General features: G+C 41.4%; 1 protein-coding gene across 5 annotated transcripts in view; it reads right to left on the bottom strand.

Moving 5' to 3' along the window:
* ELMO1 (engulfment and cell motility 1) overlaps positions 1–22,063 on the bottom strand; it is a 311,991-nt gene that overhangs the window by 76,346 nt on the left and 213,582 nt on the right. The window contains exon 1 of one of the 5 annotated variants that reach the window (XM_048298948.1): positions 4,790–5,263. The exons of the other annotated variants lie outside the window; for them this stretch is intronic. The gene's annotated coding sequence lies outside the window, so the exon portion shown is untranslated. Of the gene's footprint in view, positions 1–4,789; positions 5,264–22,063 lie in introns of those variants that run through there. 5 annotated transcript variants of the gene reach the window in all.

The following is a 22,063-nucleotide window of genomic DNA, read 5'->3' as shown; positions in this document are numbered from 1 at the left end:
TATGGAACAAGCACTTTTTTTGCCACATCAAAAGCTCTGATAAAAGCAGTCCAGTGATTCAGGATGAGAGCATATTATTTGATGTATTAATTCGGCAGTGGGCTAGCACTAGTAAGAAGATCTCCTTTTTCACCCCATTACAAGATTGCTTTTGTGTGTTACAGGGAAGTTTAAAACGCCCAAGATAGAGCTAATCAAAGTTCTAGTTTAGATGAAGATGTCATGCATGTCCTCTGAGGTCTGATTTTCACATGCTTTTTGAAACCACTGAATTCCTAAGTTGCAAAACCTGGTAGAATTTTGTGAAGTCCACAAAAAATGGATCCATGCCCGGCAGACTTTTGAAAATGCTGAAGGTTTATTGCAAAATGTATGGATTCTGCAAGTTACCAAAACCAAGGATGCATAACTGAATGAATATTTTCATATTCAGAATGAATATCACAACCCTTACTGTACTGAAACTTTATTTAATTTGGGTGAGGTATGTATGCAGCTGATGCTACACTGGGAAGTGTAAGTATGGAAGACAAAACACCGGAAAGTTACATGGCCTCTCATTCTGGAAAAAGAACTTTAAATTGAGCCTCTCTGACACAAAGTCAATGTTCCTTCCCATCATTATGCTTCTCCTCACAGAAGCATGTGTCTAAGGGGGGCTGTAGTTCCTAAGGATGGGGAATATAAGGTGTGTGAGCTTTTTCTTAACAGATGCTCCAAGAGAAGGAAGTACCAGCAATACAACCTCAAGAGAAAGGGAGTTAATAAAAACTTCTGCTTGTGGCCATCAGTACTGCTATCCCCACTTTTCTTTTCTGAAGAAGCAGCAGGTGTAGGAGAGGGGATGGGATTTCATTAAAGTATTCTAGTTTTCTGGAAGATATCAAGTCAAAATATAGAAAGAATGTACAATTTTTTTCTTTTACATTTTTGCATCTAAAAAAGCAGTAAAAAGCAGTGGTTCGTAGTTGTGGGTTTTTGAAGAGACAAAATAAGTGAGATCCATAAAAGCAGCACACTTGGATGGGGAAAGACATGCTTCCAGGAGCCTGTGCTGGGCTGAACTCTAACTTCAAATGATAACATACATGAGGTAGTGGCACACGATTCCTCTTTATGAGAGTAGTCCTGAACTCCTGCCAAAAATCTCTCTATATGCCACTTAGTGCTTCAAGACAAGAAGAATAATGACAGGTCTATAAAATCTGCTGGAATTGACAGTTCTTATTGTTCTGAAAAGTTTTCGTGATGCACAGGAATTTTCAGATTAGCACTGCACAATGTTGAACAAAATGGGTGTCAAGCAAATCAATGGGCTTTTCACAAGTCACAAGTCTTTGTTTTACTGCTGTTCCACTTTTATTCTGTGCTTGGTGTTGCTTTGTTGTGTGCATGTGCCATTTGAGACGTGAGTGTGCATGCACTGAACAGGGAGTGAGAGCTTTCCATGGCATGATGTTCCATGTAAGCAAGTCTTAGCATGGAGAAACTTTTCCTAAAAAACTTGGGGTTTTTTTTTGCAGACACAAAAATAAGGAACTGTTTATATTTGTGTGGTTAGTCTCAACTGGAGTTACAACTGTCTTCAATTCATTTGGAGGTGAACATATCGAGCCACCTTGTTATACCTGTGTGTAAAAATTTGTACCTACTCACTTGAATAATGGGGTGAAAACCAAACACATCTGAGGCAAAACTGAAGACTGATGGCTCTAGCATCTCTTTATCTAGAACATGAATGACCATCAGGGCGTTTGTAACTGAAGGAGGGAAATAATGAAACATTCAAATTTGATATCTCTGGACACTTATAAAAGATCAGAATTTCTGCTCTATGCTTCCAGTATAGACTAACATATGAGTATGAGGCTCTACAAGCAGATAAAGGATAACCAAAACAAAACTTGTGGAATGCCTATTCCACTTAGGTTTTCAATATTACTGTCACTGAGGCAAATAGAAAGAAAAAATTAACCCTCTGCCTTTGTGAAAATCTCTCTCTTCCAAGAAAAATATAAGCATAAGACTGAAGATCAGATCAATGCCTGGTGGCATCTCGTGTAAGTCAAGGGAGCTATGCCAATTTGGTCTGGCACCAAGCATTTTAGAAGACATATGAGCCCATCAAACCAAGTGTTTTCCAATGCAACCAATTAAAGCTACCCCAAGATAGCATTTTTTTCAGCTTCTGCATCCTCCCAACTGCTGCCAGCATGCCACAGCTCTCACTGAAGCCTACTCACTCCTCTGTTGCTGGAACTCTTATAGCCTGGGAATTTGAAATGCCTCTCCCACATAGATCCTCCCCAAGCACTAACGACGAGCAACCGTTCTCTGCACCATCAGGTCAAAAATCTAATGCAAGCATGGCTTTGACTGCAACACGAGCTTTTCCACCTCAGGCACCACTGTGGTTTGAAGCCCTCAGACAGACTGATCCAGTGCTTAGCAGTTATACGCTGTCTCCCTCGCTCCCTCCCCCCCAGTCTCCTCCTTTTATCTGCTAATGCACAGGGATAGACAAAAAAATCCCTTCAAACAAGGTTATGGGAGAGAGAGGAACTCTATCACATACGGTATTTGCCTAACACTGGTGACTAAATTTGAGAGGTTTGTGTTGTTTGAACTATATCCCTGGAGTGCTAACAAGAATTAAAATATCATCTTAAGAGTTGCAGTGACCTTAAAAGACAATGTTCTCCTAGGCTTTCACCATCAGCAATCAGAAAATAAAGCAGAAGGCAGTAGGGATGGAATTAAAAACCCTCAAAGGTGCAATTAAGCTTCATTTTGATGCATCCCAAAGGTGTTCAAAATGACCAGCCTGGAGCTGGGAACAACACATGCCCAGGTGTGCAAGGGTCCAAGCTTTCTCACAGGTTTTTATGGAGTATCTCAGCCTAGATCAAAGCATCCACCTTCAAGATGGGGAGTGGGCACATCTCTTTGCCTAGACTGCCGTATGCAATGGAATTTTCAGCTACACCAGTGCTAAGTAAATACAAATGAATGATACAAGACCCTGGGGAAGGTGACATAGCAGCAAAATACCTTCTTCATTAAAAAAGAAAATTCATTCTTGGCACTTTCATCACTGCCAAACAAAAATACGTATTGCAATAAGAGCTAACAGTTATCTCTTTTTTGCATACCTTAGGAAAATGCATTTTTTCTAAGCCCAGTGGCATAGGATGCCTGGGGCCATCATTTCAATAAAAGGCGACCCAAACACCCCTGGGAAACACAGGGAAGAGTGACTTATATCTGTGTCTTCAGAAAAAGCAATAACTCAAGCTTAATAAGGGGTCCCTCCTGCGTTTGTGATACATTGGGTTAAACACCCAAAACTACACAGAGGAGCTTTACACAGCTTTCATCAACAGACACTCTTCCTGTATTGATGCACAGAATTCTATGTTCTGTAATTTTTTAAAATTTATATTGATCCAGCAGTTCTTGAAAACACTGACAATTCTTTTTTTGGCATCAACTCTGAGGCAATGCTGATTCCTTTAACTGGAGGGATAAGCTCCACGTACACACCTTCCTGCCACAACTTGCAAGGCAAAAGCAAAGCTCACCAGCTTTTAAACCGTATCAAAAAAAATTTACACCCTCAGCCTGAGATTCCCAGGCAGCAATGTGACTTCTCAGCAGTTCCTAATGCTGGGAAATGAAGCTGTGCTTTAAGTTCTAAAATGAACACAAGACACCAAAAAATGGATCCCTAAAACGCAGCCAGCTTCATAAGATGTTTGCACCCAGTTTGGTTACTACAAAATTCGTGATACACTTGACTAGCTCAGGCACAGGGTGAAAATACAAAAAAGGTGTTTCTAAATCTTTTTCTTCCCATTTCTGCTGTTTCTCCTATGTATTTCCACAAACCAGGTAAGATAACTAAGTCTCTGAGAGGGTTAAGCAGAGACAACTGTGAGCTCCATGCAGCAAAGCTCCCTGTCATAATAAAACATGAACAATGCTGAGCTGAATTCATGGCTGGTGTAACTGAAGTAGCCCCAGAGGGTTACAGAGGGACAGATTTGCACACACACTTCCCTCCCCTTTCTAAATATACTGTTTCTGCTTTACAGAATCAAAAGCAGAGTCCCAACAGGCAAAGGAATCAACTTCTAACACATGCCCCACAATGGTGAAAAAGGAAACTCTCCACACTTCTCACATACCCACAGGTTTCATAAACATAAGAAAGCTTTTGAATTAAATGCATTTTTAAAAGCCTTTGAAGAAGAAGAAATCAATTTGAAAAAAAGAGAAAAGGAACACGAAGGGTAGGAAAAGCAGTGACTTTTTTGTGCTGAACACAGTGATGAATGATGAACAACTTGTGTTTTCTTGGCTCAGGGTCTGAACTGGCGTTTGACAAACCACTGTAATAACATACCTGTTATTATTATACCGACACCACAAACGCTGGTGGCTACATGTGGGCACCCCAGACTTTTGTGGCTGAGATATTCTGTTCCATGTGGTTTGCTTTCCTTTTCAAACACAGGGGTGATCTGAAACACCCCGAAGAACACAGCATCCTTCCACAGACTAGCCTTAATTAGGCTAAAAAATCGCCCAAGGCAATGCAAACAGCTAACTAGTTTGTCCGATGCCTGAAACCATTTGGAAGAACGCATCTCGCCACACGCGAAACAAAACCGAGGAATCCTTCACGCCATTTACAGTTGTAACTAATTTGCTTTTGCCATTCCTCGACACCATTAATCGCTCCATGCCCAGGCTGAAATAGCAAGATAAAGTACACGGATCTACTTACAGAGATCTCGTAGCTCCATCGTTCCCGATGACAAATTCACCTCCCACACGGCAGCGAGCGAATGACTTAATGCTGCTTTTCGCGGGCGGCCCCGTGCGCACGGGCAGCGGCAGGTGGTCCGTGGCGAGGCTCTCCGCGGAGACCCGCGCCCGGCGCAGCCATGTGAGAGGCGCTGCCCCGCGGCCGCGCACCTTTGCCCGCTGCGCTGCCCGCGCCCCGCGCGTAGCTCCGCTTATGTGCCGGGCGCCCGGCGGGCTCCCATTGGCACGGGCGGGCGGCGGCAGCCAATGGCAGCCCACTCCCGCGGCAGGGAAACTCCTGCCCGCTTATTTAGCATCTCGGGAGACCGTATTTCCGAGGGAGAGCGCCGCTTCCCTCGCATCCTGCCATCGCACGGCGGGGATGAATAGATCAGAGATCTCCGGCTCTGGGGCTCCCCCTCCCCGCCCGCTCCTTTTGTCCCAGGGCCCGGCGCTCACCCAGAGGCAGCGCTGATGGGGACCCGGCACCCGGGTCCACCTTGGCGGGGGCCGCGGGGGAGCGCGCCGGAGCTCCACAATTACTCGCTCCATCGCCATGGAAACAGCCTGGATGCAGCGGGCTGGATTTGTGTAGCACATCTGCTGCCAGGCTCATAATCAACTGCAATCTCATCTTTTTTCCCTCTGCTCTCGCTGCTTATTTCATTGTGAGTTTGCTCTCTCTTTTCGTACATGCTGGGAAAGTACACGCAGACAGAGCTGTGTACGTGTTGACTTTCTCCCTGTGCAAACACACCACACACACACAACACACATGTGTGCACATACCCCAAATTCACTTGTACAGATGCATATGCTAAGGAGGTACACTCCCTGTGTACCCACATCACGGAATCACAGAATAGTTAAAGATCATCTAGATCCATCCCCCCTGCCATAGGCAGGGATATCTTTTACGAGTGCTGGTTGCTTGAAGTCCCATCCACCCTGGCCTTGAACACTCCCAGGGATGGGGCATCCACAGCTTCTCTGGCAGTCTGTCCCAGTGCCTCACTACCCTCACCGTAAAGAATTTCTTCCTAATATCTAATCTAAATCAACACTCTTTCACTTTTAAGGCCATTAGCCCTTGTCGTGTCACTCCATGCCCATGTAAAAAGTCCCTCTCCAGCTAAGGAAAGTGCTCCAATGTCTCCCTGAGAGGTGCTCCAGCCCTCTGATCATCTTCTTGGCCCCACTTTGGACTTGCTCTAACAAATAATACACCTTATGCACATTTCAGCTTTAATTAACTGACCAGCAGAAGACAAGACTACTGTCAAAATACTGTATTTTGTTTTCCAGTTCCATATATTGTATCTCTCCAAAACAAGGTGAAAATCTCAGACAGCTATTTGGAAACCTCCAAAAATGCATCTGGCACCCACAGACAGTGACCTGCATCTTCAAGCAGCTAATTCTACACTGGGCATTTCCTGTCCTGTTAGGGCCTAATGAAACACATCACTAGGAAATCTTATTGCACAAAAGGGTTGCTACTCACTGACAAAAAATCCGTCCTGACCTCTGACAATATAAGGAAGGAAAGATGATTAGAAGAAAAGAACACTGGAGAGAGAGACAAGATTCCCAAGCCAACAATGCAGCAGCAAAGGAAAAGTTTGGCAGTTTGGGGGTATTTTCTGGCTGCTCCTCAGACTTTTTTGGGGACAACTGAAAAAAAATCTTTCATTCTTTCCATGTTCCTGTTACTGAAACTGCAAGATGAGGAGAAAAGTCAAGTTCATGCATTTATATTAAAAAGATAACCTCAGACAGACCATGAGGCACTGACATACTATCATTATGGTGTTAAGAAAGAATTTCAGATGGAAAAAAAATGAGGATACATTCCTTTTTCAGGAACCCTTACTTGCATTTATTTAACTAAAAGAAAAAGAATAAAAAAATGAAAGCTCTTCTTAAAAAACCTCAACATTTCTGTATTGCACTAGTAACAGAAATCGACTCCATTTGCCATGGTAAATAGAAGCATTTTAAAATGCACCATGACAGAGACTTGCAGGTAGATTCATCTCCTTGTACAATAAAGGCCACTCTCTGATAAATGTCTTCTACCTGTGTCTAACCCAGAGTCCAGGAAGGTCTTCCAAGCCTCTTGGTCTAGTGCTCAGGAGCAAGGCCATAACAGAGAGCTACAGCAGAGATTTGGCTTTTCAGGCCATCTGTGACTCAACTATAATTCTTGACATAGAAGTGAGCTTCTGAGAGAACTGTATTTGTAATGGCTGAGGATGCTGTAAGGGTCCACTTCTGGCAATGCTGTACCTTCAGCTTTTCATTTGCCTTTGGAGCAGCACCATCACTATACGGATTACCTTGAGCTTGCCAGCTTTTGCGGTCATTCTTTCAGTCTTGAAATATTAAACTGTGGAAAGATATTCAGTGTGCATTTTTAAGGGAATGAGGGCTAATTAAAAAGCCTAGATTTGCTGACAGAACTTGCTGTGGAAGAAAGCAATCTGTCCAGTTCCATCCCTCTCCCACTCCTCCTTCCACCTAAATCACATAGGGGAGAGGGTGGTCTGAGAGTGTGGAGCATGCTCTGTCATCTGTCTGTGAATGGTGAAACACTTCAGCAGTTCCAAGGTTATTTTTGCTAGCTGTTATTGTCATGTCATGGACTGGATGCATTGTCAATATATAGAGCTTAAAATAATCATGCAAACCAACAATAAATGTTTCAATGCTACTGTACAATGAAAACCAAATGGCACATCCCTAGAAGGTCTCTACAATTAATTTTTTAAGCCAAAACTAAATTGAAGAGGCTCCTTATGAAATACATTGTTCCTTTCTGTTATGTGATGCACAGAGTTCAAAACTCTTCATGAGGCTGTGCTTTGCTAAACAAAACCCCACTGCAATAAAAAAAAACCAAAAACGATTAGCAGTGCAACTTTGATGTATCTGGAGAAACTTTCCCTTGGTCCAGTTTCCAAAACTCCCATCTGCATTTCACATGCTCACAGGGAGAAGATTGTGTCCCAGATTAGGGCAACCAGTCAAGAACTCAGAAGACACATTTTTAAGGTCTTTCCTTTCATAGGAAAGGAGCAGAAGTGACAGAGATCTCTGCGTCTGACAACAGCAAGCCACTAGATTTAAGGTTATGAAATCTCACCTTTGTCACTTTCTTTCCTTAGTAAACTCCCCTGCAAATTGCATTTCTTTTCTTCACAAGGTTGTGTTGTGAGAATAAACACACTAAGTATTTCACTGCAATCTAAAAAGCAGGACAAGACACAGACACCTAAGAAAGCTTTTAAGGGAGATCAAAAAATCAAGGCTAGAAAAATCCAGGCATTTTCAAAGCAGCATAATAAATAAGATTTGTGAAAAAATCTTCTAAGATAGGAGGATAAAATGATGCTGTTTAACCAGAAGGATAAAAGATTTCCAGGAAGGCTTCACACCAAAGCTGCTACTTGTCAATCCGACAGCAGCTCCTGCCAGTATGCTGTCATGGGCTAAGACCTGTTTGTGTGTGGGAGCTGAGGAACAATCAGTGATGATATAATGCTTACTCATCCTTCTAGATCGTGGGTTTTTTCTTTTTTTAGCCTAGATACCTAAAGGGGAAGATGGTTAACCTGCTAACAGTTCCCAAGTCACAGACTTGCTGGTTGGCTCCCAGTGACTCCTCTTCCAGTGCCATAAATTACCTGATAATTCTGAGTAAACTTTCAAGCCCTTCCAAAAGTCCATTTTTAGAAGCAGCTGATTTGCACCAGGAACAGTTAGTCCTATTGATTTATTCCAGGAAGACTGACATATTTCCCTTTCACATCTGTATTCTTGAAGTGTCAATTAGGACCTAGTCTGTAGATAATACAAACAAGTATTTCAGAGACTTCCAAGGCCATATATCACATTTAGTTTGGTTTTTCCCAAATCTTAGTATCAGAAAACTTCATGACTCTTTTATCAGGAGGCCCCTACACTTTATTTCAAATGACCAGTTTTGAAGGTTTGGGTTTTTTTCTAATACTACTGCATCAGAAAGAAGATTTTGCATAGTAACACAAAAACACAAATTCAAATCAAAATGCTGGGCCAGAGCATAAAGAGACATCTATCCTTTCTGCCATTTACGACAGGTTTACTACAAACCACAAAGCTTATCTGACTAGGAACACAGAAGTGATATATAAGCTGCTGAAAACAGTCAGGAACACAGCTTTGCAAATCAGATTAGACATGACCTTCAGAGGTGATCTGCCACCATAGCACCCAGAAGGTCTACATGAATTACAGAACCACAGAAGCTTTCATTCTGCAAAGCATTTCCACCATCCAAGCACCAAGGAGCACCTTCAGTGTTTACAACCTTCCCCTGTGCTGTAACCACAGGGAGCATTCAAGTCTCTTCCTGCACCACCGGATAGGTTTCCCCATTCTGAGGATGCACACACATGTTAAAAAACTTCAAGATACATAGACATGCATTAAAGAAAGTCTCCACTTGTCTTATACAAATTAAATCATAGCTTTATAGAATTTCATGCAACAGTCCTGGACATACACAGCAGTAGTCTGGATGATGACTGTCTAGGGGTGTTGAATTTGCAATTCTTCTTCATCATCTCTGACAACTGAAGCTCTTCAGCTAAGCCAAAGACAGCCTACAAACGATCCCGAAATTGGCTACAGGAACTGACATGAATAGTTCTCAGTTTTCCTGTTGCTAAATGATTACATGTAGTCTGAGTAGTGAAAGGAGACTTCCTAGTCTAGACAACATGACTGTAGGCTCCATTTCCACCTCCAGTGTTAACTATAAGAAGATCTAAAATGCTTTGCCTTTGATACAGAACCAAAATAGCCACATCTTAGGAAAAAAAAACAAAAAACAACTAAACAAAAAGAAGAAAGGCACCACAACCCCTCATAAGAAACCTAGTCTGAAAAAGGAAGAAAGAGAAACTGGGTTGCTTAGAGGAAGACTGTTCTGTTACAGTGAACAAATCTGGAGTTGCATAGATTTTGATACATGCACAAGGAAAAAAATAAAATTATTTCTAACCTTGATACTGGATACAGCAGACAAACAACCTCAAGTGATGTTTAGGTTTGGCGGCAGTGTCATATACAATCATAGTTAGTTTGTCTTTGGATAGCTATCATATTAAAAAAGCTCTTAAAATACACAAGCCCCTACAGCTGTCTGCAACCTTTAAGTCTTGCCATTTCCAACATACATTGCAGTCATATAGCATGAGAGGGCACTGAAGAATTTCAAATCAATTATAATAAATCCAGACAGTAGACAGCAGAAGGTTTCACAATACACACCATCGCCTTCAGGATTCTTCACATAGCACTCTTAAATACACAACTGCAAGAGGCTCAGAAATCATCTTGTGAGTTTTAAAATTTTCAGTACATTCAGACCATATGAGCATTATCTGCCATATGGGGTTAGGTGGGGTTAGGATTTCCCCTGCTCCTTCCTTTGCCCACATTGCTCAAATGCATATCATAATTTTGTGTGAAAACCCTTTGCAACATACTGAGAGCATTTTCAGTCATGTCATTGTAATCTCAGTTCTCTCATTCAATCACTGTCTGGAGTACACATAGCCAGGACAGAACAATTTCACATCGCTGCAGTATTTTGCCTTTCATCTTTAGCTATTTCTCCAGCTCGTGCTTTGCACAGGCTGCCAAACAAGCAATAGAAGCTGGGTTTATCTTCAATCCAAACAGTCTAAGACTTCCATTTAATACTTGGGTCTCTGTAGGATGGGCACTGTGGAATGTACATCGTACTAACACTGTTGAAACAAATTATGCCCTGTAGGTTCTTGCTCTTGTCTTTCTTTCATGCATGCATGCTCCCCTCCATCTTATTCATTAGTGCACTGCAGTTTTCTTCTAGAAGATGGTAGTTAAATCTCTACTTGATAATGTGAAATGGTAACAGAATGATTTCTTTAGCTTTTCTGATTTTAACAAAACCAAAGAACAATAGGATGGACAAAATAAAGGAAAAAATCATCTGTCTCAGTTATCTGAACTCAGTCTGATGCTGTCATAGTTCACTGTTTAAATAATGACGCATGATTTTTTTATAATGTTAATTACATAAATAGGTACTTAGGAACTACTTAAACAAAAGATTATTTACCCCATTGACTGGAGAAACCCATGTGTCAGCACATCTGCTGCACAGGAAGATTAAATCTGTTCACACAAAACTCATGCTCTCCCTTGCTAATGGAGAAGAGATTAGTAGTGTGAGACCTGAAGCAGGGGCTTTGGGTTTAATCCAACAGACCCTTAAGACTGTCACAATGGATGATGCTAGCAAACATCTCTGGATTTCTAAAAACCCAGTATTTACTTGCCTAGCCACTCTGGAAAAAAAACCCAGGATTTTTATTGAGGAGAGATTTCTATGTGTGCATTTTAATTTTGGAAGCTTCTGCTGTGTGTTAAGAGTAACAATCAGACACCCAGCAGCCTTAAGAGGAACTGTTGCCATGATTGTGCACCTTTAAGGCCAGACTGACAATGCTAGTTGATGATGTTTAGAAAGAGTATACTGAAAACAACTCAGTTGCAGAGTTATCTTTGCCTTGGTTCACCTTCCCAGCTGCTACTGAAGGACCTCCAGACTATTATTTTAATAGCTGTTGATGAGTGCCAATCCATGCTTATCACATCACCTTAGCACTGCTTTTGCATCCCAGGCTTGCAGGGAAGGGAAAGTGTCGGAAGACTCCGGTGGTGCAGAAAGGGATTGCCAAGACTACAGTTAATGAGAAGAACAGAAAACATGAGTCCAGTTTCCAGGTCCAGCAAGCACCCAACAAATTTTCCTAAGAATGTGTTCTGTCTGCTTCCACCTCATGCAGGAATGAAAGTCACATGAATGCTCACATAAGCTGAATGAACAGTTAGGGCTGTTTACCATGGAGTTATTGCAAGTGGGCTCTAATAGGAGCAATTTACTGAGTGAACACTTAGCTTCAGCCAGAAAGGGCAATATCCTCCATCCACACCCTCATAAGGTAATTCGGAGCACACAAAATGAGCTACTGATGCTTCTATTCTGTGTCAGCCTCTGGCAGCAGGCATCCTGAGGATTTCAAAGTCTCCCTGAGCTAGGCTTTGCAACATCCCTTTCTCAAAGACATTAACAGCCACTTTTTCAATCCGTGTACATGGAAATGTGCAGCCAAATATACATACCCCAAACACGTGTTGCATGCACAACAGAAGCGTGCCCACACACGCCCATTCACAGCCAAATGTAGTATAAATAACCTCACTATATAAATAGGCTTGCTTAAATGAAGTCTCTTGCTTAAATAAGGCTGGCATAAATACTCTTTCTTTATGCTGCCTGTTTCATTTCATGTTTAAGTCTGGAAAGTGGCAACTCTGTTGAAATGACCAGAAAAACCCCACTCAAAGTCAACAGATAAGAAGGACAGGTGAGCTCAGCATCATGATGTCACTGGTGAAGATTTTGTGAAAAGAATAAAAGGCAGGCAATTTCTTTTTTTGCATGAGTGTCTCTGATGTCAAGGTAGATAAGTATTAGTAAGACAGGCAATAAGGTATTGCAAACAATCAGAGGAGATCCTCAAGCACTGAAGCAGCAGCCCACACAAAACTAAAGTTATAAAAATAAACCTTGCATTCTCAGTTTAAAAAAAAAGGGGGGAAAAAAAGCAAAAAGAATTAGAAAATGAAAAGTAACTTTTCCCTCTTTCTTGGCATCTTTGGAAGGACACCAGATGACTGTCCATACTCCTTACTGTGCTCATGTCTGTATTCCTCAATATGGTTTTATGGACATTTTCTGTCTTATCCTCTTCAAAACATTTCAAGAAGCTGTTAAGACTGCTTTCTCTGAAGATGGGTAGGAAGGACCGGCTGTCAGAAAGGACTCTCTGAACCTCCCTCCAGCAACCCTGCTTCACATTCAGCCCACACACCAGGCCCAGCTCTATCAATGTTCTGGCTCACTTTGTCAGGGCTGTTGCATCTGCTCAGAACTTCCTTCCTGCTAATGAGTCTCTCTCTAATTGATCTTCAGAGTACATATTTCTTCAGTCTCCACCATCCACGAGCTAAAGATGTGTCAATACTGCACATGGCAATGCTTGCCATTGCAGAGACAAATCCTGCCTTGTACTCTCTTCGCTGAGCCCTCTGCTCTTTGCACATGGTAGGTGGAATGATTACTTCATTTTCCAAGTGAAGACACAAATTTATAAAGGTCAAGCAATGCAGAGGCAGTTGCCACAGTGGGTACAAACTCCAAGTTTTCCTCACTCTTCATTACCCAGCCTCTGAAACACAAACATATCTACAGTGCTAAGCCAGCAGTATTTTTACCTGTTACATTAGTGCTTTGTTCAGGGTTGGACCATTTTCATTCCATTAATGCTTTCCTTTAAAAACATTTCAGAATTGGTTTAAAAAAAAAAATAGATGTTTAAAAAGATTTCAGTCTTTCTTAATCATGCAGGGATTTATTTTCAAAGCAGTATGCCAGGAGTATTCCACGTGACTCTCATTCATGTTAAAATTAGAGTCACCAGAATAAACCCCATATGCTGCTTTGAAAAGGTACTGCAATGTGTCCAAGGAAAATTTTTGCAGCTTAATGCTGCTTGCACAATTTTTTGCCTGCTTTTCTTCTTTTGATTTATAAATAGATTTTTAACATACTTTTTTTTTTTTTAAGTAACACTTTGTGTTATCTAGAAAAAACAGAAAGAAGGGATTTGCTGGTTTTCTTGGTTTCTCTGCAGCCCTTTTATTTTAAAATTATCAGTTTAATCAGAGTAGTTTTGCTTTGTAGGATGCACAGCTTTTGGAAGCTTTTTTATAACTCTTTTTTAAATACAGTCACTGACGACAACCTTTTTACCCTAGCCACAGTCCGCAGTGAGGTCTGGCTGCCTTCCATATCTGAGCTGTTGTCCTTTCTAGTGGTGCTCAATATTTCTGTGTTAGCCTGAAACTAATTTTCACATCTGGACAACAGGGAACGTCTTTCCGGAAAGGCCGAGGCAATAGCGTCTCCTTGGAAGTAACAGCACTGCTACTTTGTGCTGGAGCCAGGCACCAGGAATATACAGGTTTCTATACTCAAGGTCCTGCCTTACTTTCTACCCAATCCAGAGCATCGGTAACCCCTGTGGCAGCCACAGAAGCCCACCCACCCAAAGCCAGCTGCACTGCTGGGCTAACTGTGGGCACAGTGTGCCCTAGTTTGCCTCGGTAATCACGGTGAGCATTGCAGATGCTGTGCTCACATATGCACATACTGGTAAATACTGTTTGATTATTAAATTTGTCATTTATGACTGCAGTCTTTCTGGTCATTTGAAGAGAGAAAAAAAAAGTTCTGGCAGCTCTGGTTCTCTCGTAATTGCTCTCAAATTTTTACTGCTTCTAACTGTGCATGAGAGCTTGTGCACAAAAAGACAGTGTGAGTGCCATCTCTTCAGTTTATCATCATCTTTCTCATTACTGTCTCAAATTGCCACACAGTTTCATTTCAGCCATTTACACCAAAAGTGCGGCAAACACTGTAACCACTTCATTACTTTAACCTTTAAAGGATGTAAACAAAGAGTAAATATTTTGCTTAAATGTGGAAGATGCTTTCCATCATAGAGGAAATAAAACCTCTCCTTGCTAACATAATTGTGCATCAGCATATGAGAAAAGAAACCAAGACATAGTTGCCCTGTCATCAAAGCACTGACAAGTGAGGTGTGGGCTAAGTTCCCATCTTTACCAGTAACTTTTCAGGCAACATGCAGGAAGACATCATTTATGTATTCTTGTTATCCTACTAAAAATCACTTAACATCATCTTTCTGTTCTCCTTTTCTACTCTTTGTATGTTCTGTTGACTTAAATGGTGTTCTCCTTTGGTCATAAACTTGTGCTTAAAAGAAATACCTGAAACTTCCTGGGATGGTGAAATGACAACTTGCACCTGAAGCTAGAACCTGTAAGCAACAGAGCTTTAGCAAGAGCAAATGTTTGTGTACAAGACAAGCATGTATAAAAACCCCAAAAAACCCAACAGCCAGCCACAAGACAACAAGCATCCCCAAAACCAATCCACTAGTAGCCAAACATGGCTCTGCAACTTCTACACACAGGACCTGCTTTAAGTATTAGGGTTCAAATATGCTAATGAATTTCTGTGGTTAGAGAAGTTACCATGTCGGCTGAGCTGTAGTAGTAGCCAGTGGTAAACATTTAGTAAAACACACTTTTGTGAATGTTGGCAAGGAATTTTGAAGAAATGCTTTCAACATCACATTTCTGAAGGAGCTTGAATGCCCCTGAGTAATAACAGTTCAGCTGTCAGAGCTAAGACAAGCTAAAACTGCTTTAAAGGGATCACTGCAGTTAAGGGGGAAAGCCTGACTTCTTGAAGTGGCTATAGAATCCATCACAAGGATCTTTTGCACTCTATTTAACATTAGAAAAAAATTATGAGATTGGCTGATGCTCCATCTGAGTTTGTTTCAATTATGATTAATGATATGAATTACTATTTCTTCCCATTTGGATAAGATATCCTACTGCATAAGAAAGTAGTTTTTACACATAAAGCTACAAAATAATTCAGGTTGCTAGCCAGTTCTAGGCATCAAGTCCTGCAGACACAACAAAGCAAACTTCATATTTAAGTTGGCTTCCTCAGGGCAACTCTGGGCAAGTTTTGGGTTTCTCCAAGGATAAAGATTTCATAATCTCTCTGTGCAACTGGTTCCAGTGCTGCACCAGTATCAGTAGTTGGGAGTGTTTTATCCTTCCATCCTAACAGTTTCCCTCATTGCAACTTCTCTTTTCTTCTTTCTCTGTGTACTTCTGAGAAGAGTATGCATCTCCTCCTCATCCTTCTTGTTCAAACAATGGCAGAAGGTACAGCTGGATTCACCCTGGATCCAGCCTTTTCCAGGATGAAGAAATCTGGTTCCTTCACATTCCCCTTGAACACCACATGCTCCATCCCCCTTAATCATCTTGGTGGCCCTTTCGTCAGTTTCTTCCCATTTCTAGGGCACAAAACTGGACACAGTCTTCCAGCTGCTGCCTCATAAAGGCCAGGCTGGGGGAAACAATCCCTTCCTCTGCCATGCTAGCTGTGCTTTAGCTAATGCAACCCAGCATGCAGTTAGTCCACACCACACAAGGGTGCACTGGTGATTCATGGCACTCATCAGCCCAGTGACCGTCCTACAAGCAAGCACCTACAATGATATTTGTAAAACATGAAATTAGCCTTTCTGAGTCCTTAATCTGCTTTGGCAATCACCCATCCTCAGCTTTTAGTATCAAAGAAAATATCTGCAGAAATTAATATCAAAACCCTCGCCATCATAAATATCAATACAAGATACTGAAGTGTTACTCTAGTACTAAAATCAAGAAGCTTAGAGAAGAAAATTTGAATCATCAAACTCTTTCAAATTATAATAACTAAAGCAAATTGAGCAGCTATGAAACATCCTGTTCTCTGGAGCTTAAAAGCAACAAGGCAATAAAACACCCTTAACCCATGCAAAGGTAAATAAGTTTTATGGAGATATTTTCTTTCTTTTCTCCTCAAGCAGAACCACCAGTTTAAAGATTTTGTCTGGTACTTTAAAGATTTTACACAGCAAAGGGCCATTTAGGCCATATATCTAATTGAATCAATTTTCAAGCTGCACACATACAATACCTTTTACCTGAGGTTCATCTCCCAGATTGGTGAAGACGGTTCTTTTATCTAAATGAATTAAACTTTGAAGCCCAGTGTGTGTGAAATTCAGCTAGATAAAAGAATATCCTGTTCTCTGCCATCATTATTAAATGTTGTATTTATACCACTACTTCTGAGGTAAGACTTTTTTGTCCGTACAGATCAATTTTTAGGAATAAGAAACACATGTGTGCATGTAATTTTGTACTTTACAATTTTAACAGTGGCCCTCAGATTTCTACTACTGCTGAAAATACATAGCTGCCAGTAACACCCATCCTGGGTCCAAAAACTGGCTTCCAATATTCTATGACCTGAAAGGATCTTTTCTGATGTCTTGATGGATGTGGCTGTCCAAAGTAGTCAGTGGGTGTCTCCAGCTAGAAAGTGAGAAAAGCCATTAACAAGGCAGGTGGAAGTACTATGAGCCATGCCATTATTCCAAGGAAAGAGGACAGGCAGAAAGAAAGTCTGGGGGAATAAATCGTATTGAAGATTGGAGTACTGAACAGGGAGAGAAGCTAGAGGAAACTTCACTTAAAACTGAGAGAGAAATTCAGTAAGATTTCTACCTCCAGTAACTAGCTTTTAAAAAAATCACATATAGGTCTTAAAATGCAGGAGTATCAGTTATATGACAATCAGACCAAAAAAGAAAATCACTGGGAAGGAAACAGCCCTTTAACAACTTCCAGATCCCTAGGGAAGGAAACAGTCCTTTAGCAATTTCCAGATCCCTAGCTTACATAAAAATGAGTTCTTGGAAGGAATCTGAAAATCTTGACAGCTATGAGATTACATTCTTTATCTCACACATCTGATTTTACAAAAGCAAGGATGTTTCATTTTTCCACTTGGTGACTTTAGAGACGTTATTTTCACTATGAAGGGCTGGTCAATTGCTTCTGAAGAGGCTGACAATGTAACAATGATGTGATGAGATCTGTGGTTTCCTTTGAGCTCTTGGTTAAGTACAACAAAAAGTTCTAGGCAGCATGTACTATTCAAGCAAAATGGACAGAACTGCAGTTTTTAAGTTCTTGCTGCTGAGGTTCTCTTATCAGCAACACAATTAGCATCAGTCAGTTTCCCTAAGACAGAAAACTGATGCTTGAAACCTGAAGACACCTCTCCAGAGAAAAAAATTACCATAAAATTCAAAGCATGTGTGGAAACTGTTTCTCCAGATGCTTTCACACACATCTTCTAGAAGCAGACTTGACATTCTTGATGGAAGGATTGGTTCTTGAGCATTTCAATTTCATGGCCATGGCACAAATATTCAGCTGACATGGCAACACCTTTAATCATCTACACAAATGTCTTTTTCAAGGATTCTGGTATTTGTTCCTTCACCTCTCTCTGGTGTTTGGGTTAATATACTTTCATGGTATCAAATCTGTCTCCCTTCCTGTGCTCAGCTGTTTAGGTGATTCTCCTCAGCTTTCTGGAGAATTAGTGCCAGTATTACTGAGGGCCTTGCTTCTCTGCTTACCATGACCAACATATGAAGGCAACTTTAGGAACTGGAATGGAGCCCCTCAATAAATTATATTTTAGTCATCAGTAGATCCACAACATTTTTTGCATACTATTCAAATCCACAGTGAAGAGGGGAAAAGGCAAAGAAAAAAGAGCCTTACCACTTTCAGAGGGACACACAACACCTTCCATCCCCCAGTAAGCTATCTAGCTCTCAGGCGAAAAGTGGCAGAACCCAAGTTCACATGTCTCAGCTTCACCACCATCCCAAATAACAACTGCCTCTGCTGTGGTCTCAAGGCCAAATACTCTCTGGGGCAAAACCTAACACTTCCTGCAAAAAGTACATGCTAAACCCCTCACCTCCTCCATTTTCCCTCTCATCCGGTGTCTGGGAACTTGAGGACAGTTCACATTAGCGCACCAAGGCCCAGTTTAACCTGTGATTAGCCTAATAAAGGTAACTACAGGAGCCAGCAGAGGCAGGTACCTGTGTCAGCCCAGTGTGCATGGTGTGGATATGGACTGAGATAGCTGGTGTGGGGAGGGGAGAGGAGAGCCCATCTGCACCCACACACCATCCTCTCCTCTCACGCCGCCTTCCAGCAGCCCTCCCTCCCATCTGCCTCTATCACAGCCAACCTTAATTTACACTGGTGCATCGGGTAGCAGGCTCAGCTTGTCAGATGCTGGCCAGTTACCTCATGTGCTAAAAATAGAGACAGGCAGCAGCAGCGACTGACTGGCAAACGCCTCTTTAATGGTGACTGACATACTCGATCAAGACAATACGCGAGATGTAAGCTGCAAACAGTGAAGGACATTTGTGTAAGGACAGATGAGACAAAAAACAAATAAGCACCCCGGCTTTGCTTATGAGACACATATGAAAGATTTCTGCTGCTCTTTTCAACCACAGTGCTATTTAGATTACAATTACTTAAAGCAAACCAACAATAACACAAGCTCTTCTGCTACTCCAAGAGAGGCTATAAAAATCTCATTGTCAGCTGCATCATTCATCATTATAAACTCATTTCAACTGAAACAAAATATCTGAGACATCACCTCTCCCCCCCTTCCTTCCCTTTTTTATTTGCCTATAATAAGGTCTGTAGTCTGGGGAGCTCTCAGGCTGAATTCCATGGATTGTGATTCACAAAATGAAAATCTGGTATTATATGCCCACTGACATTCACATCAGCAGCAATTCATGCAGCAAAAAGCCATATGCCATGCACCTCTGATTTAACTGTACTACAAAAACATATCCTAGAAAGAATAAATAAAAATACAGAGACAAGAGAGGTTCCTGGGATCTGATTATTATCCACACTTTTAGACAGGAATGACAGGGGCAATATCACAAAATATGCTGTTTTGGTGACAGTTCCAGTTAGGTTATATCATTTCCCTTCACAGCTAACACATTCTACATGCAAGTGAGGCATTTTTTTTCCGGTGCAAAAGGTTTATGTGGAGTAGAAAAAGAGCTGTTAGCACAGATAACCTACACTCAGTGTTTCTCCTCTGGTTATCAGACTTTCCACTCAATCATCTTTTTGAAGGCTGAGAAGTTTATTGGTTTGATCAGCACCCACAGAGATGAAAATGAAGAGTGCTTTGAAAGTATGAAGTACCAGCAGTTTTAAAAAATTATCATCTCCGGGGTGTTACACAGACCTGTATGTGTTCTACAGTAACACACAGACTTCACTAAAAATCTGGGGGATAAAATCCCTTCTGCCAATGATGGCTAGATTTTCTACAAATAAGAGATTCTACTGCTGAGACCAACAGAGGCTTTCATCACTGCGGAAAGGACAAGACAAGCTGCTGGCCAAGGAATGGATTACACTAAAATACTCTTTTCCTTTTTTCTTGTTTTAAATAACAGATGTTTTGTTGAAACATCCTTTCCTTTCCTTGCTTTTGGCTTGAAGAAACCATCTCTTTGTTGGTCCACCCATCCTGGCATGTAAATGGGAGAAATCAAGCTTGAAAATGCTTTTCCTTTTAAGGCTATGCCCTCCATGAAATTATTGCGTATGTGATCACTGGAGAAGGATCGTTCTTCTATAACTAGATCTGACCCTACTACTAAAGACTTCCAAAGCCTTGTGGCAAAGATAGAAAATAGTAAAGATACTATTTTAAATGAAAAAAGTCTTTGAACTAGAAAAGGAGTTCATCAGCTACGAAGTGCAGAAAAAGGACAAATTAGACTGCTTCATTATGCAGTCTAAGTACTTACTTTTCACAAATTAATTTTTAAAATGTATTTGCATTCTTGACAATGCTAGTTCAGACTGAAAATTTTTCAAAAGGAAGAAACCATCTAGATTAAAAAATGTGATACTGTTGTGCAGTTCTTTTGAGCTTGACAGCCCCGATTTTTGGGGTATGAATACTTAAATCTGATTTTTACAGACCGATGCCTCAGTAAGTGGAAAGATGCATCTTCAGCATCTTAAATACCCCATCTCAGGTTCCTGCAGCCAGGAGCAGCAGATGAGTGCTATGGGACACATTTGGAGATCTGACAGGTGGAGATAAATGCACAGAGACAGAGAAGACCAAACAGAGCCATTCCTAAATGAGCAGCTGATGAAGGCATACATTTGGAATATCTAGGCCACAAAAAGCATAGAGGGAACATTGACCAAATGCTAGGGAAAGGTCTTAAACAGGCTCTCTGTATCACATTAAATTGCACTGCTTAAAGCAGACCATTCTCAAGGAAGAGGTTGATAATGGAATAGATCTGACAATCCTTCTGCATCCAAATTATGCTTTCTGTAAGATTCCTATTGTATTTGAAGGGACTAATTTCTTCAATTAAAAGGTCTTATTTTGTCTGTAATCTATGCAGCAGACTTTCAAAATGTTAATTGCTACAAATTTTTTATAAATTCGTGCATTACACAATTAATGATACAATATATTTATGGCAATTATCTGTTTCCAATAAAAGTTAATAAAGTGCTTTTGGCCTCAGGTGTGAAAATGTGGGATTTAATTTGTGCTAATCTGCCCCAGCCTGGGGAATACTGAATTCATTCTATGTGAGAATAATTTATTTGCAATATCCCTGACTGATATAAACAAAGCATTCTCAGGGGAAGGTGCAATAAAGCTAACAGAGAGGTGCAATCATTCCACTAGCCCGGCATTTCCCAATGGTAAAATGCAAACAGAACAGCCTTCCAAAGCTTCTCCCAAAAGAAGTTAAATTCATCTGCTTCAGACCCATAAGAAAACAAAAATGCTTTGGAGGGCATCTGTGAAGAGCTATTTATCATCGCCTTCCTTTCTCCTTTCATTGAATTGAAGAGAAGGTGATAGACAGGTCTAAAGACTAAGCAAAGGATTTTACTTTCAAGTTTGTCAGAATTATTTTTTCTCCTGTTTGACGTAATGGTTCTTTCACTTTCTGAAGCTACCATTTGCCATCCTTCTCCTAGCCTCCCTGTGCACCAGGATGGAGGGAAAGAGGAGCACAGAGAGAGGAAAGCATCCCTTTGGGGCTGAAGCTGCTATGACATCTGTGGCAGGGTCATGGAGGAGGCTGGAGCCAGTGGCCAGACATCCTGGTTCTGATTTTGACCCTGCAGCTGCTTCACTGCCAAGGCACTTCAGCTCTGGGTGCCTTTGCCTCCTTCCTGTAAAGTGTGGTTTATCAAGACTAGGCCAAGCCTGCAAGGAGCAGAAAAGTGCAGACTATTTTTAGTGGCACTAGAGCGGATCACTTGAGCATGCTGGGGAGCTGTGACTCCCACAGGAGGGAGGCAAAGCCCGGTCACTTCCAGGTCAGGCACAAAGCTGCCATGGCAAGGACTAGCATTAGGACAACAAGGTTGCAGCAGGAGGGCATTTTGGACAGGATCTATGGACAACCTGCTCCTTGAGTCTCCCCAGTTTGCAGTGGATCCAGCAAAGCTGGTGACAGCTCCTCTGCCACATTGCTGCTCTGGCCCTTTCAAAATGACCCCCTAGGCCTTTGCTTCCTCATGGGTA

Source organism: Corvus hawaiiensis, chromosome 1, assembly GCF_020740725.1.
Source record: "Corvus hawaiiensis isolate bCorHaw1 chromosome 1, bCorHaw1.pri.cur, whole genome shotgun sequence".
NCBI classification, from domain to species: Eukaryota; Metazoa; Chordata; class Aves; order Passeriformes; family Corvidae; genus Corvus; species Corvus hawaiiensis.
The sequence above is the reverse complement of the archived record's forward strand: the minus strand, read 5'-3'. Positions and strand labels throughout refer to the sequence as shown.